The 27712-nt window shown below is 42.1% G+C and overlaps 1 long non-coding RNA gene across 1 annotated transcript in view; it reads left to right on the top strand.

Annotated features, from left to right (window-relative positions):
* The window catches only part of LOC126047169 (uncharacterized), a 163197-nt gene that overhangs the window by 81484 nt on the left and 54001 nt on the right, over nucleotides 1–27712 (top strand). The window contains exon 2 of the long non-coding RNA XR_007508518.1: nucleotides 26462–26556. This is a non-coding gene — a long non-coding RNA (uncharacterized LOC126047169). The remainder of the gene's footprint in view (nucleotides 1–26461; nucleotides 26557–27712) is intronic.

Raw genomic sequence — 27712 nt, 5'->3', positions numbered from 1 at the left:
CTAACAGCATCACTTATCTGGATGGATATTTGTGGGAAGAATTATTCTGAGATATCGCCCAAGCTCTATCTATATTGATATCAGAATTAATTTGTGAAACAAAGTAACTAGAGGTGGGTATAAAACCTGTTTGTCAAGAAAGTTAGAATTTCTTCTGCACTTTCCAAGATCACATTCTGCGCTATTCAAAACTCATTTTAAATAACTGAAAATAGAGTTACTGGTGTCTAAACATGTCATTAAAAAGCATTAAAAGTCTGCTGCTGGTGATCTCATTTTCTGGAATTTTATGTAGTTAAACTACTAATGACCTAGACCTTTCTCTTCACACTATAAAAGTGATGTTAATTTTATGTGGTAGAGACTGAACACTGGGGCAGAGCACTTCGCATGGGGTGTTGAGAACCACTGGAAAAATTCAACTCATTACAGCTGTGATGGTGTAGCTCAGGGGATGGTAATAAGACAGTGGTGGGTTTATTATATTAGCATTAATTTGCTGGCGCACTCTGCTGATAGGTGTAGTTCAAATCCTTTAACACAAAACAAAGTCTTTTAAACCCTGCTCTTTCAGCAATTCATTTAAAAAGGAGGAGTGCTTTGAAATTAGTCTTTGGATATCCTGTCTTCAATTTACGTCCTCAGTGAAGTTAGCACTTAATATATCCCTTTCAGAAGCAGATTGTCACTGCAAAGTGTCTGTACACAGTCTGTCTAATTCATCCACAGAGGTCCCACTGCATTTCAATTGTGTCTTTTCTATTGCTTTTAGGAGCAAAGCTTGGGGTGCTGCACATTCTTGCCACCTTTTTCCACTTCACTGAAATCATTCACTTGATTTAAAAAACCCTACACAACTAAATTGATTCAGTAAATCCCTTTTTCATGTACAGTAAGTGGTTTGGTGTAAGGCACAAAAATCTTTCTACTTTTACACTTCCTTTCATTTCATACAATTGTCCTTAGAAAAGTAAGTCTATAAATGATAAAAAAAAAAAAAAAAAAACCAACAAAGTGGAGCCAAGTTAGAAGGAAAAAGTTTTAACTAGCTTTTTTGTCAAGCTTCAAACAATACATCCTCTGATTCTGACTTTCTCTTTCTGACCAGTGTCTGTTTACAGTCACTCGTCATTAACTATATGTGTTTATCAGGGTTTGCAGCCATTGCTGGCCTATTTGATACTTCTCTTTTTAAACAAAAACACCCTCAGAAATTGATATGGTAGCCAAAATGATATTCATAAAAAATTTAAGAAAGCGCTCTCAGCGTTAAAAAAAAAAAAAAAAAAAAAATTCTTTTAAAGGAGCTGAAAAGAAAAAGGTCTTGGAATTACAAGCAGTTAGACTTGGGTTTTTGCGTAATGACTCCTGGTATCCCACTGTGAGAAGACTTTCCCCAGCTTCTCGTCTGCATTCTTCCTCGTTCCCTGCGGGAGAATGAGTTGGATTTGTCTGCCATATTCACAGCAATCGAGGTGATCCAGGTTGAAAGAAAATCAATAAGATGTGTCCATTTATGCCTCACAAAGGAAGAAAGGTCTAAAGAACAGACATGGGACGTGATTCAAGCACTAGAGACTTAATAAGACTTCTACTTGTGTTTGAAGGGGATGGTAATTTATATTTTACTTTGAACTTTTTTTTATGTTTCATAACTATTGGGATTCGGGCTGACATGGGAAGCAAGGAAAAGAAGGTTTGATGCTGTCTTAGAAGACCTAACCCATTTGGGAAGGCCATGCTCAAAAGTTCAAAAAATTTTGTTTTAGAAAAGATTAAAGAGACATCATATCATCATACTGATTTATCGCTATTGATAAAACTGGTTTAAAGTATTTTGGATTGGGGTACAATAAAAAAAAGTCTTTCTTCGAGAACAGCTGCAAGTTTCTCATTATTGGCTCTCTTTTCTGTGTGTTTGATATCATTTTGCTTAGAAATAGAGGACCAGTCATAATAGGTACCCTGGTGCCACTTGAAGCTTTGTAAGGGCAGCTCCCCAAAAGTGGTTGTTGTTCTGCTTGATGTCTGTCAAGTTAGCCACCAGGGTCCTGCTGTCCCAAGGGTGTACTCTGTCAGCCTTCAGCAAAAACGCTGTCTCTGCTTTAGAATACGTTGTTTTTTTCAAGCCAATCTTGTGGTGTACTTTTGCAAGTGAGATGTAGGCATGTTCTTGTTCAGCAGGAATTAGGACCTGTGGGAGTTTCAGAAACAAACCCCCCAAAACTTAAAGTAAACCAAGACAGGCTGCAGGCGTGGGTCTAGTTATTGCAATCTTTTTGTTTTGTCATAAAAGACAAAACCAAAAGCAACCCTTCTTACTAAAGGAGTAAGTGGCCTCAAAAATTATGTTTCAGCAAGGCATGAAATAAAAGCTTGCTGATCAATGAGGTAGTACGATAGCATGGTGGAACAGGAAATATTCTTTCTTTTTCTTCTCTTCCAAATATTTTGGCTATACATTCCCATCAAAATGAAGGCTGACACTGAACAGGCCCCAGATGAAATGTCTGAAATGGAGATGGTGTACCCGAGGAAAAGGAATTAATATTCTGAAATCTGACTGTTCTTGCTAAGTAGCTCTTTAAGAAAGTTGCAATTATAAGAGATATTTCCAAGAAGAAAATTGTGCTTAGTGCTTTATGCAGGATAAAGTTAAAGGTGTAAAGAGGATAGAGACAGATTTAGAGCCCACTTTAAAGGTATGCAGTGGTTTATCATTATTAAAACTACCATTTGTTCCAAATCAGGCCCTTTTCACTGAATCTTTGGCAGATTTTTGCAGTTCCATCCAACTTTGAGTCTTTTCAAAATAAATTGCGAAGTGAGTTTGAGAAGCATTCGGACTATTAATGGATTTTTTTTTAAGGCTTAATTGGTATCAAACAAGATTTTAGTGAACACAGCCAAGTGTGCCCATTGCATCGTTAAATGAGCAAAGCTACCATTTAACTGAGATTGACTTACACCACTGTCCTTCACTTTCAAGAACTGTACTTAAGTGGGGTGAGATCAGAATATCAAAGCAGCCCATGTAATGTGCAGTTGCAAATTTTTTTTTCAGCTTTCCTTCAGATGCGTTTCAACACAGTGCTGTCGTGGAATGACCACTATTAAAACAATTAATAAATAAAAAGAGGTGCTAACAAAGCAATTGTGCAACAGTGAATGAAAACCAACGTGGGCCAGGCTGTATTGCCTGGAAAGGAAATGTAAAAATAAATCCCAGCAAATTGGAAAAGGATTGGATGGACCAGCTGACCAGCCTGCCACACAGAAGTGAGGTTTTGCAGTTTACAGGCAGCCCTTTTGCCTTAGAGGATCTGAGAAGTGTTTTAGTATCTCATTTCCATAACAAAGAAGGTACAGAATCAGCTTTGCATACAGAGGACTACACGAGTCTGCAGCTGAGTCGCGCAGAGTGGGAGAGGCATTGAGAGCAATGACTGCTCGGCAGGCCCCTGCCAAAAGTTGCCAGCAAACACCATATCTGATGGAGCTACTTCATGGCCATTTAGGGTTGGTCAGCTGATATTCTTCAATGGCTGTTGCCTCTTTGGCTTATACCAAACAAATGTAAATAGCTGTCCTGCTTCTCCAGAAAGTCCCACCAGAGAGAACCTAGCTTCTTGGCACCTTGTCCTGTGCTGCTTTTAATTTCCCAGGGGATGAAGTGGATTCCTCTCATACAAAGCCACCGTGACAGTAAGTGGGCGCCTGAGGTTATTTCTATTGATGGGTGTTTCTGTTCAGCCCTTTCCGGAGCTCTTGGCAAAAGTGTTGTAGAGTTGCTAGACCACCCTTGCTACTGTGCGGCTTTTTACTCCTTCCTCCTGCAGCTGTCCTCGATTTCCACATAGCTCTTCTTTACAAAGAGTGTCCTGACCTGTGGTTTAAATAAGTGACTGAAGAAACGGATGATTCAGGGTCTGCAAATTCTCCATTTCTGCAAGCTGTTAACAGCTATACAAAATCTCAACAGTCCCACCTGAGAGATGTGCAGACATTTTTATCTGCGTGTGTCCCTGGGAGGAGAGGAGGACTCCTGAAGTGGCATTAGAGGAGGTTTGCATCAGAAAGGGGAATGATACCACCATTTCAGCATTAATTAGTTGGTAGAAGCTGGGAGTCTGGGAGCTCCAGTATAGTTTTATGAACAGTGTTAAGTGCATTGTTATTTCTGGGTGTTTAATTTTTTATTAATACTTTTGAAAGGAAAGAAACAACGGTACTCTGAAAGGACGGAGAGATCCGTGTTACAGCAAGGCCATGGGCCAGGCTGGTGCTTTACCTGGAAATGGAAAAGCACCTTCCCTCAGCTGTGCACAGCCCCGGTGAAGAGCTGGCCAGCAGTGGTCTTGGCACCAAGGGGCGCGATGAATTTTCTACCAAATGCCTCTCCTTCCCAAAAGCAATTTATCAGAGGGAATGGGGCAGGTTGGACAAAATCACTGTTCTAGCCCCGCCAGGTGAGCTGCCAGCCCTGGCTGTGTGCATACAGGCCTGTGAGGGGGAGCGTGTTTGTGTGTGTACGCGTGCAAGCACAGGGTGTCTTCAGGTGTCCCTAAAGAGATGTCTCAAATGTCATTAGAGCATCAGATATTTTAGTGTGATGCCAGGTTTGCCATGCTGAGGGCCCGGTCCACAGACAGAGCTCCCCACTGCCACCACAAATGCAAAAATGAAAAATATTCAAAAAAGTGTGCACACTAGGAAAAGCAGGTTCATTCATTGCCCATGCAGTCTCAGCTGCCACTGAAGGCTAGTTCTAGTTCCCAAAGGAAAACGTTATGTCTCTGTGGTGTATTCACCCAGGAAGGCAGTTGTAGGACTATATATTGATGGTGATCCCCCAGTGTTTTGTTCATTCTGGGGAAAATTCTGAAGACAAATGAAATGGTTGGGTTTCGTTGATGTGTTTCTTGATTTGGTGCAGCATTGCTGCCCCAAAGTAGCAAAAACTTTACTGAATAATGATGAATGGGAGATATAAAAAAAAATAAAATAATAAAACCCCACACCCCAAGCCCCCAAAACTTGAAGTAAGTGAGCTCAGTTCTCCTTTAGAGAAGAACTGTGAGAATTATTCTTCTTTATTAAAAAACTCTCATTGGAATGCAAATTTTGATTTTGAGTATCTGTCACGGCCTGCTTTGAAGTTTTTCAGACAAAAATAAATATCTCCATAACAGAGAGGATTATAGTAGTCTTGTTTAGAATCATCTGACTAAGAGTGACATCTAATCTTAGCATATATGAGGTTTTATTGAGGCCACAGAGACTTTGAAAGAGCTTGACTCTCTTCTGTTTTGTAAATTTTCTATAAATGGTTTAATAAGGTTTTTAGTTCAGCCCCACAAAAACAAGGACTAAAACATTTCCATCAACCATATTGTTGAAGAAATATAAAAGACACATAATTCAATTTAAATAAGCTGTAGCTAGGTTATATCATTCTTATCTCAGTAAAAAGTATTTTCTTTTACAATCCTAAATAAATAAATAAATAAATATCTGTGACTCGGCTTTGAAGGCTTCGCTTGGATAAATCAGGTTTTGGCAGCTCTGTAATTCATGAAACAATACCTTTAGCTCTACCGGAATGGGAGTGGGATGTTTCAAGCTTTATGATTCTGTTCAATTCTGGAGTGTTAATGGGGCTATTTGTAAAGAAAGAAATATAATGAGTTATCACAAAACACAGCAAGAACTCTAGAAAGGGGCAGCCTCCCATCCATCACCCATTCTAGCGTATTCACAAAAGAACAGTGCAAGAAATCTTGTGAGGACGGTGGGGAATTTTGCTTTTACTCTAACCTGACTTTCACAAATTGTGATGGGCCTGGAACATTATTTTCTTTACAAAATGACCCTAACCCGATCCTAAATTCAAAGTGGGAGACTGTGTGACACAGATTTTTGTGGAGGTTTTTTTCTACCTTCCTCTACTTTATGCTTTGAGAAGACATTATCTTAATTAAGATTTATTTATGAAAATAAAAGCATTAGATCATTTTAATCTGATATAGAGGCTAATTCAGGACGCCGACATTGCCATATTTCTGTGGCACCTTCTGGTAGGGCTGTAAGTAAAGTTACCTGTCATTTCCATTCTCTTCTCCTCTATTTTGGAAGTTTACGACTAAGCCTTGAAAAGTTCTAGTGGGTTCACACTTTGACATATGGGTTGGGAACCTGAGAGCAATTTTATTTTGAACATTAAAAAAAAAAAAAAGGCAAACCCACACTGAGCTGGTTTGTTTGTTTGGGTTTTTTTTTTTTTTTCTTTTTTTTAAGCTGTAGAAGCACAAACGGAACTAAAATTTGAACTGGTTTGTGTTGTGATGTAGCTGCAGTCCTGTCCTCTCCCATCACACTCAGAATCCCTAATGAAGTCCAAAGAAGGTTTTGACTGAATATGGTTTTTAAGAAGGACTGAAGGTTTTGCCCCAAAGATAATGAGATAATTAATGTATTTCATAGTGTAGTTGAGAGACGGTGAAACAGCTCGGAGTAATGAAATGAAACACGCATACCAAAACAAAGGGCACAGCAGGAAATAGTCTAAAGTACATGATAATCAATTTTCACATTATAAGCTTTTACATCTCTCCTTCCATATATCCCATTATAACAGGGCCTGTTGCTTATTAAAAAGGAAATTGAGATGTCACTAACTGTAGAAGAGCAGATCTTCAGGCAGTATAAATCAGTCTAGCTGCCCTGAAGTCAGTCACCCAGCTGTGGATCTGACTTGGGATCCATTTGGTGTAATAGATCAGTTTTAATCTGCAATCCAGGAGTCTCGCTCTTAAGACTTTCTGTGTGTTGAAAGCTGGAAGAGTAAGGGAGGCTTTTTGGAGCTTCACAATGTAGAAACGAGAGTTGTGCATACTAACGGAAGAAGCTTTAGGAAGAGCAGAGAGAGCATCCCGCCCTCTCCTGATGCTCAGGGAGCAATGCTGGAGCGGGACCCATCCAGAGGACCCTATTTACATACACTACACTCCCCTTTCCGTAGGGCTGTTTCCTTCAGTAGTCTGTTTCTAATGCCTAGGAGTATCTGGCTTGGTACCATCTGGCAGATATTGGCAAAGGAAAAAAGACGTTGCAGTTCTCTCAGCTTGCCTGTGGGAGAAATTGTCTTTGTTATGTACAAGGAGATACATGGGGGAGATAGTAGTTTTGCAGCTGAAGTGCTTTTCCATCTGAACATGGTAAAAACTTGCCAATTTCATAGAGAGTCCACTGGACTAAGTATATGCCGGTAAGCCCTTTATAGAAAATGAAGCTCAAAGACTTCTACTGCAGCAACTCTCCAATTGAGATTCTCTGAGTGGATGCCCCTTCTCCTCCCTGCCTCAGTAGTTTTTCCCCAAGTTACACCAGGAAGCAGCGGGAGGCATTCAACCTCTTATAGCAAGACAAATGTGTCCTGAAGAGTTTTAACATTTAAACAAGGCACATCTGAGACTTGACCCTGTGCGGCAGTATCAGGATGGTGTACTTCTGACCTAGCTTGGTCATCCTCCCAGGATTCACATTGCTTTTGCCCGTCCTCTTCCTTCATGCAACAGGCGTGGACAAACCGTTGCAAAACTTCTCCTGCAACTCCAGTGCTTCTAGGACAGTGCTGAGGCTTTTGTTGCCTGGGGTGCAATCAGGTGGCATGCTCATTGATCTCCTGTCTCACAGAATTTCTACAGATCTACAGTCCTGACCAGTATATTTTTCAGTGATGAGTCCCTTGTGTTTTCCAATGAAAGAATTATTTTTAAAGCTGGGTTTTATGGGATTATGCTCTCTACAGTATATAGGTGTATCAAGCTCTACATGAGAAATGACTCATGTGTTTCAACTCTTTAGCTATCCCCTTAAGACTAATGAAAATAGTCTCAGCTGTCATTCATCAAGTACTTGGCTCCATAGAAGTAAGGGAAATTCACACATGAACGTGAAGGTTTATGGCAAAGGATTCAGCATGCTGCATTGTTTTGAGATAGCAATTTCACCATGTGCCATAAGACCAAAAGCATGGTAAAATCCAGTGTGAAACACTTGATTTCACAGCATCGTGAAGCAGGACTTGAGAGGCCAGTGCACTGTGGCCTGTAAAGTTGGTGGCAGTAAAATGCTCTGAATGAAGTTGTGTTTGGAACTGTTTTCTGCAGAAGGATATGACCTGTCTTCCACAGCCATCAAGGCCTCTGCTCTGGATGGGTAAGATGAGTTAAACTGATTCTTCCTCCCTTAGAGCAGCAACCTGAGATCTCCACTCCCTTCTCATTAATGCCAAAAGGCTACAGTTTGCAGAACTGTAAAATTAGACAGGTTTTCAGCCTGTCAAATATTGACCTCTATGTAGCACGTGGTACCAGTCTTCATGCAGCAGCATCTGCAAAGATTTTTATTTTTCCTTCAGGAAAAAGAACATTTAGTTGCTAATGGCTATCACCATATTATTTACCTTCCCTCTTTCCCTTCACAGCTAAACAATGTATGCTGGAGTATTTCTGCAGTTTTGCTGCGGATGCCATGCTCAGTATAATCACTGCAATTGAACGCAGCTCTGAAGTGAGTTATTTCAGGGACTCTTTTGTCCATAGCATCTCATTGACCATTTTCCCAATCAAGGCATAAGGTGAGAAGGATTCAGTCTCAGTACAGCTTTGGAAGGGACCCAGAGCAATACTGGATCCTCTCCTGTGTCAGAGGAAATGGTGATGACTCTCTTTGCCAGCAACCAACCTTTTAGAGGTAAAGTTATATAAGCCTAAAATGCTTCTAGCTGCAATGGCAGAAAAGCAAGGGCATATGCTGAGCCACCTGGTTGTACGGGGGAGTTGCTTGTAAAGCCCCATGGCCAATGAAAGGAGATTGTTCAGGTGGCTTTGAGGAGGAGGCAGGCAGGATTGCTTTATACTTTATACATTTCTCAGGCAGAGGAAGCATATTAAGCCTACTGAAGAGAGATTTCCAAGCCAAAGTTATATCAGTCGCTTATATATACGGCGCAACCTCCCCCCATCCTACTTGCCTTGGGGGAAGAAGTGTTTTCTTCTTTTGCAAGTTTTGAGATACTTTTAGAGTCACAGAGAGAAACCCTGTGGGATGAGAAAGGATTTGGATGTATTTAGAAATATTACAATATAAACACTAAATGTAGAGGATATTCCTCTTCCTTTGATTTATGAGGACTAAAATGTAACTTCTGGCTGCAGCCAACATTTTGAGGCAATTACATAGTACAGAGAAGAATAAGACAGTGCCCTAGCTATTTGCCCAAATGCTAAGAAATCGAAGCTGCTTAGAGATGCTGTGTAGGAGTGAAGTCCAAATTGTTTAGGTTTTTTCCTATCAGACTTTAATTGTCAGGGTTTTGAATCTGGTCTCTGTTGTAGCCCTTATGTTGTCTTTGTAGAGATCACGGCAACGTTCCCAAAGCCAACTCGAACAGCCCTTTGGGGAATGTCCTGCTGCCTGGTGCTTTTCCAAACAATGCACAGCTACTGAAATGGCTTTTTTTCAGTTCCTTGTATCGTGCCTCTTTCTCCTCCCACAGTATGATAGATGATATGAGTGAGTGCATTTGAAGAGGTGTTTTAGATAAGGTGCGGGTGACTCGCTGCACTCTGTTCTTACCTGCAAACAATAGCCCTTACAGTTAGAGGCTGGGCACGGCTCTAGCTCATTAGGGTCTAGGTGAGTCCTTCCCTGATATGCAGCAGGCTCAGACATAGCTCTACATCAAGGCCTTGCCACCTACCCAAATCTCAATTCATGATCTAGACAAGCAGCACTAAATACGTCACATATATATATACACTCTGGGGATCATTTAATCCTGGTCACCTGTGTGTGTCCATTCCTTGCCCCCTAACTGCTCCTCAAAGGGGCAAAACCCTCTTAGAAGCACCTCTCAGCCTCTGAATGCCAAAGAGGAGATTCTTCTTCCCTGCCTTTGTAACAGTTGTCCCCGTCATATGCATACACATGGAGCAGATGCACAGTTAGCATCAATGAGAATACTGTGGGGCAATGAAAAAGAAGAATTAAGAAATGTTTTTCAGCTGTGTGCAGGCAAGAAGAGGTAGAAGGAGCAGCAATGCATGGAGCTGGTGCCTGAGACATGGACAGTTCGAGGAGTGGTCAGATTGTTCCTCCTGCGGCAGTAAAGGCTGCATCTTTCTCGCGTTTTGGTGAGAAGTGGTGGCACCCCTCAGCCTTTGGAGGGAGGATGTCAGCTAGAAAAAGTCTGCTCTGGGTGCAGTAGGGAAGAAAATCCGTCTGTCTGAGTAGCCTTAATAGGGTCCAGGGACCTGCCACTCTGTCAGACGAATTCTTGGCACAGGGGTGGTGTTGCCAAGAGCTCTGCTTTCCTTCTCTCTATTGTTGCTAGGAGGATAGAGGAGAGATAAGAGCTGAGCAGGGTTCTGTGTAAATGGTCCTTCCTTAGCGTCTTTCAGTTTAGCTTTCACTGACTGAGGCCCCCAAAGTACTTAGCATGAGTAAAGTTTTCAAAAGCATGAGTAATTTAGGAGATTAAAAGGCATTTTCAAAAGTGTCGACTTTTCAAAGTGCCTAATTTCCAGCGACTTTCAATGAGGTTTGGGAATCTTAAATCATCTGGTTGCTTCAGTGAATAGCACTGTTGATTGCAGCGTAATGCATCATCGGTTGGTACCCTGCTTATGTCAGAGGTCAGTGCTGAGTGACTCTGAGGAGGGTGTGCAAATCCCTGCCACCGTGCAATGGCAGGGAAGTTCTTACTTCCTGGAGGTGGCTTGAGAGCTCAGAGCTCTTCTGAGTTTCTGGGATAATTATGTGGGGATACTGTGGGAGGAGTTCAGTCAGGCTCCTTTTTAAATTGCCTGTGTTTTCTTCAGGTTTTAATGACAGGTGCTGTATCAAGTTTTACTCTGATGAATTTGCCACCTTTTTTTGCTTTTCTTATTTTGCTGTATATAACTTTCACTCATGTCTTTGTTCTGTTTTGTGGTAGGAGGCTCTATCTAGCTATGTGGTTTTGTTCACATATATAGTTATAATTTAATATACGAAAACTCTCAGTGTAAAAATTGTAGGTTTCCTATGTATGTCTTTGGTCTTTGACACAGTCGTGTGAAGCACTAACTTAAATACCTTGCTGAACTGTAGGCTCACAGAGGGAGAGATGCACATGTTTAGGAGGAGGAAGGGCTCAGCATTTGCATTTGGATGCATGTCTAACAGCTTCAGAGCTCTTTAGACTCCCAAGCGGAGCAACTCCGAAGTTCAAAGTGGTGTGATTTTTGGCAGAGTTTTTTTCCTAAGACGACTTCTTCAGGGCATAAAATATTCTGCCCTCAGTGCATGTACATAACTCTCATTGGCCTTAAAAGAAGTTACATGCCTACATCAAAGGAAGGATTTACCCCATAATGATTCATCGTGAGCCTGACAGGCAAACACAACAGTGGAGAGCTCACAAGCCAAAGCTCCTGAGCTAGGGGGATGGCAGAGTTCAGATCTCTACTGATCAGTCATATCACAGCTCTGAATTTGAGCAGTTTTTAATTTTTGTAATTGTTTAAGTATAGTAAGGATCAAACCATGTGTTTTCCGTCTGGTGGACGAAATGGTAGGAATCAAGCAGAGGGGATAACCCTTTAACATCTCATGTGGGAGGTAAATCAGGGTCAGATTAAATTGTGATGCTTGTTTCCTGGAAAGTGGATCTCCTTATCCCTGGTGTTACGCTGGAGACACAGAGCCACAATATTCTAAAGCAAATTAGAAATACCTTTTTATTAAATGTGATTGCAGAAAGTCCTGGGAAGGAATGTGTTAATGACTGGTGATTGAATGCAGTGGTTTGCAAGCTCTAAGCAGCTTTAGTGTCTCCTACCACAGCCCTGATTTAAAATTCATAAATGCTAATCCTCCATAATTTACGGTTTAAAAAGCAGCCCCACTCACAGGCCCTGTGGCTACAGCTCTGTCAGAGTAATTATGCCGCCAAGCTGAAATTGGACTACTAACTGAGATATTAAACAGGGTAGGAAATCCTCTTCCCTGGCAGCCTACCCAATTATTCCAAATAAGCAAACAGATTAGTGAGTAATTTTCCAGTTAAATCTGGTGATTGGTGCCAGAATTGTATGTTAAATATTCAGAAGTAAATAGATTAAAGATGAAATGTCCCCTTTTCTCAAGCTTAATTTAGTGTGTATATTAAAACTTTTTAGGGGGAAAAAAATCTTCATTGAAGTGCAAGACGCTTGCTTTGAAAACAGAACCTTTCCTGGCTTGTTTGCACTTGGGGCAGTGCCGTTCATTAGCTGGGGCACGTTGTGCCGAGGGAACCTTGTGCCACATTAGACACAGTATCAGTCCTGCTGTTCCTTTATCCCTCACCTTGGAGGAGCCCTCCTGGGTGGCAGCGCTGCGAGACTGCACGCAGCCCTGCTCCGGGCCGTTGGGCACAGCTTTTCACCGGGGGCTGCATGGCAGCGGTGTGAGGCGGGGGGCTGCCAATTCAGTATCGGCAGGAGAGTGAGTGTGGGACTGCCAGCTGCCCCCGTCATTTTGGTGATACCTTTGGTAGTGTGATTTGTGAAAGTTCATGGTAAATACAAGCATTTCTTATTCTTATTCTGGTTCTTGGGGTGGGGGAGCATTTTTGTTTCTAAGTTCAGTTTGAATTTCCCCATTGGCCTGCCCAGAGTTCACGTTTTTTACCGTTCCAAACATTCCTTATAATGCGGTGTTGACTGGGACCCAAAACAGAGGGAAGGCAGGGGCAGAAGAAGGAAAGCGTGGACTGAATGCCCACCACACACAACTTCTGCCTACGGGAGCAAGCGGCAGGGGAGGACACAGGGCAGCTCAGCCGCAGTAGTTGAGGAACACGAGCAGTCGGTCTGTCCCTCTGCTACCCCCACACCACAGGCTACGCCTGGTCACCCCAAAGGCCCGAGTCAAGGAGAGGGTGAAGTTAAGGGGCTGTGCCCTAGCTAGAGACGTCAGGCAGCCGCCAGCACCTGAGGGGTGCTGTCCTGGGAGAGGCCCGGCTCTGCTCTGGAATTGCCGCGCTGACACCTGGACTGCTTCAGGAGCGGGCTACGGCCTGCGGCACCTCTCAGGGAGCAGGGCCAGCGCCTCGTCCCGAAAGGGCTGGGGCGGTAGTTGCTCCGCAGACCCGGCGCTGGGTGTTTGCTGCAGGGCCTGTGAGGGTAGTCTCTGGGAAGCCCAGGTGGTGCACACTGCATTTTAGGACTGCAAAATTCTTTCTAAAAGGAACTTTGAAGGAAATGTTTTCACATTCATGAATTAAAGCAAGGACTTGTGCCTGTTTGCTGGAAACATGAGTGTACATTTCAATATGCAACAGCACTGCATTTGAGGAACTGGAATAGTTTTAGCACCTGCTGGAATTTGCTTTGAAGTTGTTCCAAGGATCCCAAATACTACAAACAATGTTTTATGCCATTTCTGGTGTTTTCTCCAGGCACTAAAAGCTTGTTCTGCTAAGGAAGTATACAGTCCTCTCATTCGGCAAGATAAGTGAGCAGCACCTGCTTATCCGGAGGTCGAGGTACAGTAGCCCTGGGGCTTAGTGCTGCGCAGCGCCTCCTGAAAAGGCACAGCTCTGGTCTCTCCTTCAGGAAAGAGTTAAGCTGAAGTGGGGTAAGGAGGTTAGTGTAATAGGGCTACATAACATTGCTCGATAATCCCCCTGCCCAATTAAGCTTGCACCAGCCCTTGTTCCTGTTTCTGTCACTGGCGAAGGAGAGGGGGCGAAGGGCTTCATGACCTTCAGTGTTAGTTATGGCTTGGTCTGTTGGGCAGGTGAGAGTAGCAGTTCATTCTTAGGTCTGAGTTAAGTATTTTCAGTGTTTTAAGTCATGATACATTCTCTAGAGTGAGCAACTTAAGAGTTTTCAAAAACAAACTTGCCAGCATTGGCTGCCTTGTGATGCATGAGGTGCATGATCTTTGTCCTTCCTGAGAAAGCCCGGGTTTTGGTGCTGAAGTGGTGGTAAAGGGACCAGGTCCCAAAGTTGAACAAGTTGCTCACGAAAAAGTCTGCAGCTGTTATGCCTGAAGGAGGGTTTGGATCAGCCCCGTCTCACACCTGGGCACAGTGTGCAAAAGGAAGAAGAAACTTCCTAGCCATGGGCCCACAGATTTGCTTTTCCACTGGGAAGTGTGAGAGCTGCAAGTAGGTAATGCCGAACACATGCCTAGAAAGGATTAGCTCAACTCCTGCACATCCCAGAGGCTTTTTCTTCTGCTCCATCCTCCCTGGAGAGGCTTTTTCACCTCAGCCCTCTGCTGGAATGTGCCTTAAAGGCATAATCGAGCTCATAAAAATTAAGTGGTGTGCAATCGTTAAAACAAAACAAAACAAAACAAAAACACCCTAACTAAATTTTGTTCAATAAATTCTCTAGAATCAATCTAGTTATGTTTTTATTACTGTCAGATCTCACAGCATAGTTTCCCTTTCTGTGTTTCACAAGGCTGCAGGGGCTTTTGTTAGTTGGGTTTTTTTTTCCACACCACTACACATGACGACATTTTGGCTTTGTATAGAGTAGCGTTAAAGCCAAAACTGCTTTTTTTTTTTTTTTTTTTTTTTAGCTTATGAAGATCCTTTGGATCAAATCTAAAGGCTTACCTATTCAAAACTGGAATAGATTGATGGATGTGGAGGGATCCAGGGTGAGTTACACTGCTGAGGATAAAGCCCTGTGAATGCCAGGTAGTTAGTTACACGTCGCTAGAAATATTATTATACAAAATTCTTGCCTCTCTGATAAGTTCACCCAGTCGTGCTAAAGATGTGTTTTCTTGCTTATTTTTGATGGTAATGGTAACAAAATGGGAGAACTTGTGGCGTCCTGTCTACACAGATCCTTACCACATCCTCTTGCTACCATAACCCTGATTGATTGTTCAGCATGTGCTGCACATTTTAGACCTTCTCTGTCTTGAAGGAGAGTTATGAGTCTTACTGCTTCAAAGTACTCCAAATGTCAGCACATTCCAACTATCTCATGTCTCCTGTCTGCTGCTCTGTCCCTCTAACCTAGGGATTTTACATTTTTTCTAAATATGACAGAAGTCACTTAAAGGATGTCATTCTCGGGTTTGTCAGTTGGGTTCTTCTTAGCAGAAGCCATTTGAGTCTCCTGCACATTAAATAAAATGTTTTCTGTTGGCTCCTGATTCTCTCCATGTGAAATCTTCTCTTTGTGTATACCGCTTTCAACTTGCCTGTTAAGCCTTCGTGGACAGCCTGGGGTTTATGTACTTTTGGTTATTCTTTCTAAGGTTGTGAAGGGCCATCACTCGGGAGCTAGCAAGTAAGTAGACATGAAACAAAGAGCCGGACACAAAAATTGCCATAATGGTATAGGTCAAATATCCATTCACCAACTGTAGTTGCTATTCCTGCCTCTGTGAGCAGCTGTTTCTGAAGACTTTAAGCAGTCTGGATTAATCTTACTGGTTTTGCCCACCATATTGACCTACCATTTGGTGAGTGAAGAATTTGTCATTAGTCCCCAGTTTTGTTTGTTCTTGATTCCCAGAAGCACAGTGCTTAGTGACTGTTACCAGTGAATTCTCTGTAGTGAAAATACTGATAAGATTTGATTGCGCCCTTAGAGTTGCTTATATACAATCCTTTTTAAAAAATGAAAATCTCTCTCTCGTGCTTCCTCAATGATATCCTGCTACAGTGAGTTCCAAAGGTTAATTATATGTTTTGCTCAAAGCTACTTCTCTAATAGGGTCCTCAGAATGAAGGTTGCCGACCCTTTTAAGCCAGTGAACTAAAGCAAAGAGCAAAACAACCCACTGAGGCTGTTATCCTGTGGGTGCCTATTTGTCTCCCTCAGTTCCTTTTCATCAGGGCAGCCTTACTGAAAAGACAAGTAATCAAGCTTCCTCTCAAGAAGGTGACCAGACGGTCTTTCCTGACATCATGGAAACAGAGATTAAGGCAATGGTTTCCTTGTTGTTTTTCCTAAATGTCAGGTTTTTGGTTTTGAGAAGAGGTTGTGCTGAGATCACCTTTCCTCACTGCTGGGGGCCCCTCTGGTACCCTGCGGAGGGGCCTGCGCAGCCCTGCCCTGAGCGGGCTCACCTGCCCTCGGTGTTTCCTCTGTTGCCTTTTGGGGGTAGCTGGGTTTGGGAGGCAGAGCCCTGGTCCCTTCACCACCACCTGAGCTCTCTGTTGCCAGTTATGTCACCAAATGCATTCACTCTTTGCTGCGTTTTAAATGCTTCTAAATGTAAATGTAAGTAGAAATTATTTTGGAAACTCAGAACAGAATGCCATGAACGAGAGTTCCTTAAAGGGATAAAAAGCATATAATTTAATCTGTGTTTATAGCATTTAATCTTAAAAACCTGCAATCTTATGTACTTTATGTATCTGTTTCCCTTGAGGAAAGCAGATAAGGGCATCCAGTGCTTCAGCAGCTCATGCCAGTTGAAATGAACCTGAGATGGAAGACAAGGTTGTAAATAAAACACAGGTGGCCAGGACCCACTCTCATAAGCTAAGATGTGCCAGTGGTGCTGTGAATATTTTAAGGGAGCCTTGCTGGGATCAGCAAGGGTTTCCAGTCTCTCCAGTGACATTACCTGGATGCCAAGACAGCTCGGACCTTGTGGGCAGGTGGTGCATGTGAGAGTGTGATTTTTCAGCCCTTGCGCTGGTTCTGTGGTTTTTCAGCCCTCACGCTGGTTCTGTGGTTATAGGAGGAAGAGAAAAAGGTTTCTGGAATAGCTTTCCTGAACACATGGCCAGGCACAGCCAGGCCCTCTGTTGCTAACATGATGTAAAAGATCACTCAAGAGATTAACTGATGTTTGTCACACTGAAGAGACCAGCTTCGTATTTCTCCTTGAAATAGTCCTCTGAAGCACTGTTGTGTGCAAAGCCCGACGAGGACAGGTTCCGGGCTCCTGCATCTCCTGTTAAAGACACCCCACTGTCCACCCAGAAAAAGAAAGCAAGAACGACTTATGGTTCTGAATTACCATGTAAGATTTATAAGGAGAGATGATATCTCTTAAGTAACTGGGTCCCAGACCATTTAGGGCACTACAGACTTCAATCAGTGCCTTGAAATGTATTTATAAGCAAATAGAGCCAGGAGTGTTTTGTGCTATTAGACCAGTTCAGCAAATCACTTAAGCATTACTTAACACATGCTAAGTCCACTGCACCCAAGGCAAACTCTGAATACGATAAACTCTTTGCCCATAAAATGTCCCCCTCTGGATAATGTAGCACCACTTTATTGCCAAGGGTGATTTTGCATCTGTCTGTCTCAACAAGAAAAAAGCTGGCAGTAGAGCCGTTGTGCTGTACCTGTATTGTTTGTGTGATTGGTTTGCTAAGTGTATAAATCTTAAGTGATAGAATTTTGTAATATACAGTATAACAATTGGCAAGTGTTGTACATTTATTTTCACAAGTGAGGGAGTGACCCATAACTCACATCCATCACAGTATATGAAAGCACAGTGCACTGTAGTATAACAAGCAAGGGAATCATTCATACACAGGATGTTATTCACTTCAACCTTTCCCCTTTCCTGAACACAGTCAGGATCTATATGTCTATTGCTGCATGCTCTGTGTGCTGGCATAGATGTATGATGGCATCACAAAAACTGGAAGGGGAAGAAATGAGATGGGAACAGAAAGGGGTAGGGGTAAACGTTGTCTGAGCTGATAGAAATTTAAGTGGTCAGGCTTGTCAAGGAGAAGGAAAACTGCAGGGCTGGAGAGTGACTGAGATTAGAGCTGACTTTTGGAGAAATGGGAGCTGAGATGATACCTTTCAGTTCAAAGACCATGGGTGACAGCACAGGGTAAGCATGGGAGAACTGGGAATTAAAACAGTAAATAAAATGGAAATGTGTTTGATGTAGGGACCAACAAAGTATGTTTCATCCTTTTAATTCTGCTCTGGTTCCTCTGTCATTATTGCCAAATTTAATGCTGTACTTTTCAACAGGACTTTCATTCTGCAGAAATTTCTGTGAAAAATCTTCACAAAATGGCCAAGGCAGCTGAGGAGAAACATTAGTTTGGGAACTTCATCAGTGCTTGGTACCTAGCTGCTTTGATCAGGCTTGGAGACCCCCTGTGTACTCTGCAGAAAGTCTCTATATTTTCCTCTGTACTGTGTGAATAGTAAAATTAGCTTTAATTAGTTATATGCTGAACCACTGAGCTACAAAGAGAGTCTGTGACCGGGCATTTCTTTGCTAGAAACTCTGCATAGCAAGATGAACCCTGTCCCAAATTTCTGAACAAGAGGAGGGGCAAAGGGGGAGGTATGGTTATTTCCCATGTGGAATGATTTCACGGATTTGCCAAGGGAAATCGTGCTAGAAGGAAGAAATTAGTCTGGATCTCCCCAAACCCAATTTAGCAGCATAACTGTAAGATACACTTCCTTCGTACTTGCATCCAATTGTAGCAGGGTTGCCACTCCATGGCTTATACTTGGATAGATGGTTTGGGAGATCCCCTGAGAGGTGGAGGAGGAAGCCACAAGGTTAGACAGCTCCAATAGGAAAGAAAAAGTTTCTTGGTAGACAAGCTGAGAGCTGCTGGCTTGCTTTTAAGAGTGTAAGCCGTTTGCAACTTCTGACAGGGTTCAGTAGTAAGTTTTAGTCTCAAGTCAGGTCCTAGCCTGTGGCACACGTTACAGGTAATAACCCAGCACAGCTCAGACACGAGGGATCTCATGTGTGCCACGTGGTAGGAGGAGGGAGCACCCAGGCATTTCTGACCTTGATGCTGAGGCAATCTCTTTTCCTCAGGATCGAGTTCCTTTGCGGTGAGCGTAACTCTTTTGTCATCTGCACCATGCTCCCCTTTGTCATTGCACTGCTGGACTCACATCCTTGAACTTAGAGCACAAAAAAACCCTCTGATTTTTTAACTGATGGTTTGTTTGTTTTTCCTCTTTGGTCGATGCTGGGATCAGTGATGTCAACTTGTTCTATTTGCTTTGACAGGAAAATGTTTTCAGAGTTCATTAGGATGGCATCAATTCTAACATTTGGCACACAAACATTTGATGACCTTCATGTGTGGGAAGAAATATGTAGGCAAAACTTCCATTAGTTTGAAAAAACACTTCTACTCAGCACGGTTCCGATTCCTGAACTGCAGCTTTGATGAGAAGTTTTGAACAGTCCCTGCTTGTGATCTGCTGGTGGGCTCCAGACATGGAGCTGCAACTGAAACTATTGGGAACCGCTGCATATTAAGTCTGGACTAAGGTTACAGTTGGATCCAGCTCTCCACTTACCTGTAAGGAAAGTGCTGCCAGCAGCCAGGCTCCTCTCGAACACCGACAGTGCAGCTTCTTGGTGCTGGTCAGCTGAACTGGTAGAGTCAGTAAACTCAGTGGTAACCGCATCCTGTGCCTCCAAGTGCAGAATATTCCTAATGCTTTCCTGGTAGTTCCCCTCAGTGAGAGGATTTCATTTGGCAACTTTGGGCTCATTTTCGTAAATTACAGGGCTCATTAAAAGAGCCGGACTGACTGGCGTTGCTAGCAGCTGAACCTCTGGGCTTATCCACAGAAAAGGAATAGCAGGTGTTGGCTATTCCCTCTTTGGGGCATCTGCCCTACGATAACAGAGTTGCTGTCTCTCAAAGTGGGAGGGAAGTTGAACGTTGATGGCTTCCCATGGCCTCCGACAGCGAGGGGCCAAGTATTAGCAAGAGTTTTTGCAGTGAAGAAACCTCTTCAGTAGTAGCTGGACCGAGCCCACCAAATTACTCTCACGCTGACCGCTGCATGAGTTGCTGACAGCCTCTGGTTACTGCTAGCCCACAGGATTAGCAAGGACAAGGTAAAAATGAGAGGCCAGCTATTTGCCACCATTTGTCCTTTAGGCCTTCCCTCTCCCTTCGCCTTAGAGCTGTGCAAGTACTGCTAAACTGGTCTGGTTTTCCTAGTGCCTGTCTCCGGCCCTTTTCTCTGACCTATCTTAGCTCTTATTTACTTTTTTTAGGATTCACCGTGTTTTTATGTTTTTCTCTTGTATCCTGTAATCAAGTGAAAGGTGTCTCTGTGGATAGAGGGGATTTGTACTCAGCCTTTGTTTGATGTTTGCTCTTTCCTAATGGTGCTGCCTGCTGTAAGAAAAGCCAAATGCTGCCCATATGTTGCCGTGCTCCCTTAAATTATTGAGGGTGAACATTTATGGCTGCTCTCGCTGTTGCTTTCTCCATACTCTTCTAAATGATACGTTTTCACAAGCAATTACTGAGAGAGGGAGCCAGGACTGGTTTTTGAGGTGTGCCGCTTAGTGGCCCACACATAAAAATGGGAGACAGGAGGAGGAGGATGGCAGAGGCTTAATACCATGCCTTGCTTAAGAGAATGTCCTTCAAGTGAGCAGAATTCTGCACCTTATAAAAGTATGACTTTAATTTTGCCTTTCAAATATGAACTAAGCAGGGCTGTCAACACATACTGTGTTCTTCCTTGTCAAACAATTTCACTTAGTCTGTCAGCTGTAAACAGCTTAAGAGGCATGTCATTCCAGCATTATTATGGCACTTTTAGATTTGTTTTTAGATTGGCTCTGTATCCCTTCCTGCAAAAGGTGTAGATACATAGATGACATGGGTTATTTATTGTGTTACTGCAAAATGCTACTTGCTGTTTTGTGGTAAGCACAGAGTAACTCCATTTCAAATAATGGGCACTGCGGAGTAATAATCCTGTAGTACCATGGTAACAGCATTGCCATACTTTTTCAAACGAGTTGTGTCAGTAGAGCAGTGTACTTCACTGCAGTTGTATATGGCCTTGCACTTCATGTGAAGTTTTCTTTCCCAGGAGGTCAGGGAAGCAGAATTAAGATGTCTGGAGAAAGAACTCTGATCAACAGACTCTGTACTTTTGCTTTTTCAAAAAGTTGCTTTACATATTCAAATAAACAGTGTTTAAGCTGTCGATGACAGCTTAACTACTTCATCCCAGAACATTTTGACAAGTGATTTTCAGCGTTTTGGTTTCCTAGGATTTTGACAACCCCCCAAAAACATGAACTGATTTTATATGTCACATGTTTAATTTATTTGAGATGCATGTATTATGTTGCAAAAGCAATAAGGAGGAAGTTAAAGGACAGGGTGATACACTCCATATTTGTGATCATCAGCTTCTTCACCCTGTCATTACACGAGAAAAAATGTTCAGAGGCATGGAGTGTGCAAAGCAGTCAAACTTTTGTTGCCAACCCATCTGGATTGTGATTTATACAAATTGTTGGTGTGATTTTTCTGACACTGCACTGAAATCCACAGAACTGAACCCATTCTCACTGCAGGGAGCCTTAGCTGCCTCCCTTGTACTCGACTTCTGCCACGTGTGCATTGTCCCCACGTTGCTGGCTGCGTGGCCGGGGAGGGTGGCACAAAGGGGGTTTAACTTTGTCTGGGTTCTGAGCAACGGTGAAGGAGAAAGGTAGATGTTTTCTCATTGGTGAATTTCTGTCTGTATATATTCCATAGAATTGTCATCAGAAATAACACAAATATGTCAACTGATCTTCACTTTAATCCCAGATTGAAATGGAGCCCGAATGTTTTAAAGAAAATTTGGTTTAGCTCTGTTTTGGGACTTTTCTTGGGTGTTCTCCAATTTTGAATTGCTTCATTTTTCTCTGCCTCCATTAAAGCAGAAAAAAGATGGCACGCACCCTGTACCTTCCTGGGTCCTTGAGCAAGAAGTGGGGAAAATTACAGGGAGAGAATTGCTTTTGTAAATCTCTGAGGCTACGTTAGATATTGACAAAAGTGAAAAATTTCACTCAAAAAAAGTTCATATTTCAATATCATACCTCAAAACCTTTTGGATACTACCCAAATACTACCCCATAGCGTTTGTTGGTACTTCTGTCATGAGTGCTTGCTATGCTAGCATATTAGAATAATTGAAAAAATCCTTGTTTATCCTATTCAAAACTCTAGGTATCACTATCTTTTTTCTACAGCAGAATGCTACTTACTTTATTGTGTAACAGAGTTATTTCCATCAGTACTAAGCAGCACATGCCCTTAATAATTTTTAAAGTAGGAGGAGCTATTTGATTTAAACTAATTATTGATGTCAAATTAAAACATGTCAGTATAAATCATTATTTTATAATAATGCTGTATATGCACAAAGGAAACCCCATGCATTCTAAATAAAATTTGAAACTTTAACTTTCCTGAAGCTGGTTTTTCCCCCCTAAACAAGCACTATTTGGAGTCTTTTTCACAAAAAAAGTCTCTTACAGGTTTGATCTAATTGTGAATTTGTGCTTTTTAAGTATCAAAATTTCCCATGAATTGAAAAATCTAATTTCAGTTAATTGAAGTGCTGATAATGGAGATGATAGGTGGCTTTTCAGAAATCCTCGGGCCAAGGTACTGAGGCTGTTCGAGACAGACATCCAGATATTTGAAGATAAAGCTCAGATAAATAACCTTCCCCAGAGACCCTGTGGTCAGGGCAGAGGACAGGTGTGATTTATGCTAGGGTTAGTTGCTGCAACTTTCTTCTGATACCTGATAAGTAGTAATTTGGGAGTTTTAGCAGATACTTAGTATCTGACTAAATTGGCTCTGAATTAATTGCCTTGGCAGGCTACAGTATTATCTGCAGCCTGCTCCTTCCAGGAGGTGAAAGGAGAAGTGTGGATTTGTGAGGGGAGGCAGTGCAGCAGTTTCAGGGATACCCAGGCTTGATGGACAGGGCAAAGGGAGAAGGAATCAGCGAGTGACCTCCATTCATTCTCTGAGAAGTGGTCTTTTCTGTTGGCTACTGGCAATTAATACTTTCATTAACAGGGGGAAACAGGGAGTTGTTGAGGAGCACAGTGAAGCTACATGCATCCATAGCATGTTGGTTGGGTAAGAGGCTGTCACCGTGTCTGTTAGGGTGCGTATTGCCAAACACCCTGCTCTGCTAAGTGTTACCTTAATCGTAGTGTGACACTGCCTGATAAGCACTCCCCAGGAGTCCCTGACACTGCACCATAGCACGACCGGCGGTCGAGTCAGCCCTGCTGTGCCCGCCAGGAATACAGGCGTCCATGGTAGCTTGCTGGCAAGCCAAGAGCAGGCACGTTTTGTTTGATTTTCCCCTAATGGAGAGGGGAAAATGGGAGGAGACATGACAGCTCCTGACAGTGAGAGGGAAATAGAGTTGCCTGCGTCAGGAAAAAAATAGCCACTTTTGCAAGAATGAGTGGTTAGAAAAACAAAAAATAAGCATTTTCAATATATTACAAACAAAATTATCTGCCAAAAGGGCAAGATAATTATCTTAATGTGATTTTTGACCAAGATAAATTTATCTTATTTTATAAACTGGGTAACAATTTGAATCTTATGCAAAACCTAGAAATAAATCTAAAAAATATGATAATGTAATAAAATCAAAATTATTAGCAGTCCAAGTGCCATACTTGAGGCAGTAAAACCTTTTAAGTTCCAATGGAAAATAGGCTAGTAAAACTGGAGTAAGTTACTCTACTTTAATCACTTGATAAATAGCTACAATGTTTGGAAGAATTGATAGTGTCATTATGGCAACATCCCTTTTTATAAACAGCCTGGTGCTGATTTGATTCTAATTGCTGCCAGAGGAACAGTATCAAAGTAGTGTTGCTCCGTCAGTGTAACCTGCGGGGTGAGCAGGAGGGGGATTAGCTGCCTGAAATGAAGAAAGCACAGGTTTTTCAAAGGCATGGATTCTAATTCCAGGAATGATGGAGGAGGCTGAGTAAATTCAGTGGTGGGAGAAACTACTGGGAAAACGCTTAAGGAAGAGAAAGCATGAAGTGGACAAAACAGGCTCCTCTGAGCGCATGAAATAGTGGAAAATCAGGGAGGAAAGTCAAAAGGTTTGAGTATGAACGTGTGTTTGCTTTGTCACCAGAAAGAATTCTCCTACTGGGCTGGCGTGGCCCCGTCCCCAACCACAGCTCTGATCTCCCTGACTCTCAGCTTTGCTCTACCACAGATGTGATGGCCTCATTTGCAGCCCCCTTTTCATAAATGGCTTTCCATTATAGATGTCTTAAATTTTTGCAAGTCTAGTATCAGACACCAAAGACCTCATTTTTAAGACATTCTTAATTATTAGTTACAGCTTCTTCATATACTTGTGGGCACTGTGTCCACCTTTTGGTGCCCATGAATGCACCTAAAAATAGAGACTACTTTTGCAAATTTGATCCTTAGCAATGCTGTGCTTCAGTTCTTACACTGCAAATCCTGGATTTGACCCTTCTTGGGCTGCAGGACTATTGAGGAGTTATCAGCATTGTGCTGATGACTGCTACGATATTTGAGGGCAATAAATTTACATTTATCTGGAAAAAAAAAAATATCTCTAGAATACATGCTTCTGGGCTGGGTCTTCTTCCAAAAACTACTAAGAAACTCTCTTATTTTGCAAATGGTAGCAAGAAAAGCAGAGTTCCATAAGGAGAAAAGAAGAGGAACACGTTTAATAGTTCTGTCAAGTTGGCAACAAACCCAAGAATAAACAGAAAAGCAACGGGGAGAGGTACTTATCTTTTTACACAAGTCATGTGATAAGCTTCTCCCACAAAGATTGTGGGCTAAGTGAAATATGTAAAATAGCTTGTTGAAGAAAAAATGGTTCAAGTGGGACTGAATGGCTCAAGAGATTAGTGATGGGATAATAGCTTTTCTCCATTTAAGAGGTATACTAGTTCAAATCAATTCTAGGTCTCTAGAGACTGAAAGGTGTTGCTATCCTGTGACTCCTTCATGGTTATTTGAAATTTTTTTTTTTGTCTCAATCCCATTCTTAGTTGCCAGAGAATTATCCCCAATCAGCCTGAGTTACTCTGAACTAACTCTTGTCTCCTGCCCCTAAAGATGCACAACCTTCAAGGCTGTGCATGTGAATGGCAGTTTTTTTATTTAGTGCTATATTGGTGGACAGAAATATTTTGTTTTCTGTGGAACGTACAGATTACACAAAAGAAGAGAGATCCTGGAATATGATGCAATGTAAAATTGTTCTTTAAAAAAATGCAATGATTTGTTCTTTAGTGTGGATTTCTTGGGAGAACAGGGGTACTTTTGCACACCTTCAGCTACCCTTCACTTGCACCCAGAGCTACAACTCTTCCACAGTGCACAAGCATGCCTGCCTGCCTGCAGGCTGTGTCGGGACTTTCCCCTACATAAATGTAAATCATGAAGCAGGGCCACAACTTAGGAAACAGCTATTGGTCATAAGTAACAACTGGAAAATTCAAATTGGCAGCTTGCCCTCCAGGTTTGTTTTGAAGCATCTATTTAATGTGTGAAGCTGGACCAGTGAAGTGATGCTAGGGACGTGCCAACCTACAGCAGCTCGGAATCTTGCCTATCAATTTTATTCTGAAAGATTATAGCAAGTAAAATAGCAGACATTGATTATTCTGCCAAATGTAAAGATTAAGCAAACAGTAAGAAGCAATGCTTACCAAGCCAAGGAGGATTTGGATCTTTTAGTGGCTATAACATAAGTCTAGAGGTAGTGAACCACAGCAGAGTTCATATTATTAAGTGTACCAAAGAAAGAAGAGACTTGGTGTTATTAGTGAAAAAGCCCAGCAGTTCTGTGTGTTTGGAAAAAAACCAAATAGGATATTATGGCAATGTAAAGGTGTTGGAGAATTGAAATCACATGGCTATAGTCGCATTTTCTATAGAACTGATGCTATATGGATTCGGTTGCAGTTGCCTTGCAGGAGAAATTTTATTTTTGCCTTAGCCCAGACAGCTCCACATTTAAGAACGCTCATCGGGGGGAAGGCTAAAGGGGTTAAGGAAATAAGGTGCGATAGAGGTGACCTATGGGAACTTTCATTATTATATGGAGCCTTGATGAGTGAAATGAGAGGAATTGCTCTCCATCATGAAAGGCTGAAATGTCGAGGGAGCAATCGCAAATTAATCTATTAAGAATAAGTAGGAGGTTGAACAGTGTGACTCAAAAGGATGGAAATATATGGAATAAACTGCAGTGTAAAGTCACAAAGATTTCTAACAAAACCTTAAAAGACATCCACCTATGATTTTTACAATGAAACAGGGATTTTTATATATATGTGTATATATGCGAGACAAAGTTTAAGCGGACAAAATGGGTCTCTCTATTCAGCTACTCCTAATATTTGCAATGACTGGGCCTGAATGAGAAGTTCTGTTCTGATTTGTGTGGCTTTAACCAGAACAATGTGCCAGGAATTTTTCTTTTTTAAAAGACACACCAATAAAATGCCTCACAGGCAGTTTTCTTTGTGGTGATTTTCCTGTTTTGCTGTGAGATTTTAAACTTGAATTTAGTGTTTGTAAAAGGTGCTATTTGACAGCACTGTGTAACTGAAAGCCTCTTTTTATTGACAGATCATGCACACTCAAGGCTGGGGAAATTTCTCTATGTCAGCCTGGTGAGGGACACCCCCGCAGTCTGAAGGAACCAACTTCCAGGAGGAAAAATGGTAAGTCCACGTCAGTCAGTCCGATCTTATGTTAAATGTCGCTGCATGATTATTTTTGAAGAGCTTACTTCCAAAGGATTTGGAGAGAGGCATGAAAAGTTACCCAACTGACAGTACTGCATGGGTTATTTTATCCATTCCCCAGCAGTGGTTGCAGCTTTCTGGAGTGTTAATGCTTTGTGCACTAGTGGCTGGAATGCGACTTGACAGAGATTACCAAGTATGTTTTGGTGGAGCTGATCCTGAAGGATGTAGCTACCCCTCGCTGTGGTACTTGGGAAGCGAGGGTCTGTTGTTTGCTAAGTGCCTGTCCCTGATGCCAATCTTTAGGCCTCAATGTTAATCATTTCATGAAGCTCACGTAGTTTCAGACTTTTACCTTTGCCAGCTTATTATAGTCTAGGAAGATGAGATATAACTATGCTGAGATACAACCCCCAGTGATGGCACTTTATAATACTGTATAACTGGAGGATTGCTATTGTAGGCAGAGAAAAAGGCAATAAAGCAGCATTGATATCCTGCCTGCCCTCTTATAGGAGTTATTGAATCAAACCTACCAGAACTGCCAGACAAACAATTTGCAGCTGCAGTCTGAAGCCTGACAATGACACAGAATCAAAAAGAAATAGTTGGAGTGCACGGGCTTGTGAACTCCTCTGTGACCCACCACAGCAGGCTCCCTAGGATTGTTCTCCTCTTTCTGGTCCTTTCCCTGTACAATTCCTTCTCTTTACTGCCCTTTTCCTCTCTCTCCCATTTTCTCTCCTATGTCTTACCATTTTCAGCTCCTCACACCTTTCTCCCTCCCTTTTCTTTTTCTCTCTCATTGCCTCACTATTTCCTTCTGTTGCCTCCAATATACCTTTTGCCTCTTCTTTGTTTTTCCTTTGTGAGTTCTAGTGCCCTCCTCTGTTTCTCATTGTTTCCGTTTCCTTAATTCTTTTCCTTATTTTTGATTAATTTAATTTCCCCCCACTGTTTCCCATTGTCCTGATTTCAGCTGGGAGAGAGTTAATTTTCCTTCTAGTAGCTGGTATAGTGTTATGTTTTGGGTTTAGTATGAGAATAATGTTGATAACACACTGATGTTTTCAGTCGTTGATGAGTCGTGTTTAGACTAACTCAAGGATCTTTCAGCTTCTCGTGCCCAGCC

The sequence above is a fragment of the Accipiter gentilis genome, chromosome 17 (genome assembly GCF_929443795.1).
Source record: "Accipiter gentilis chromosome 17, bAccGen1.1, whole genome shotgun sequence".
Lineage (NCBI taxonomy): Eukaryota > Metazoa > Chordata > Aves > Accipitriformes > Accipitridae > Astur > Astur gentilis.
This window is presented reverse-complemented; position numbering and strand designations above follow the sequence as displayed.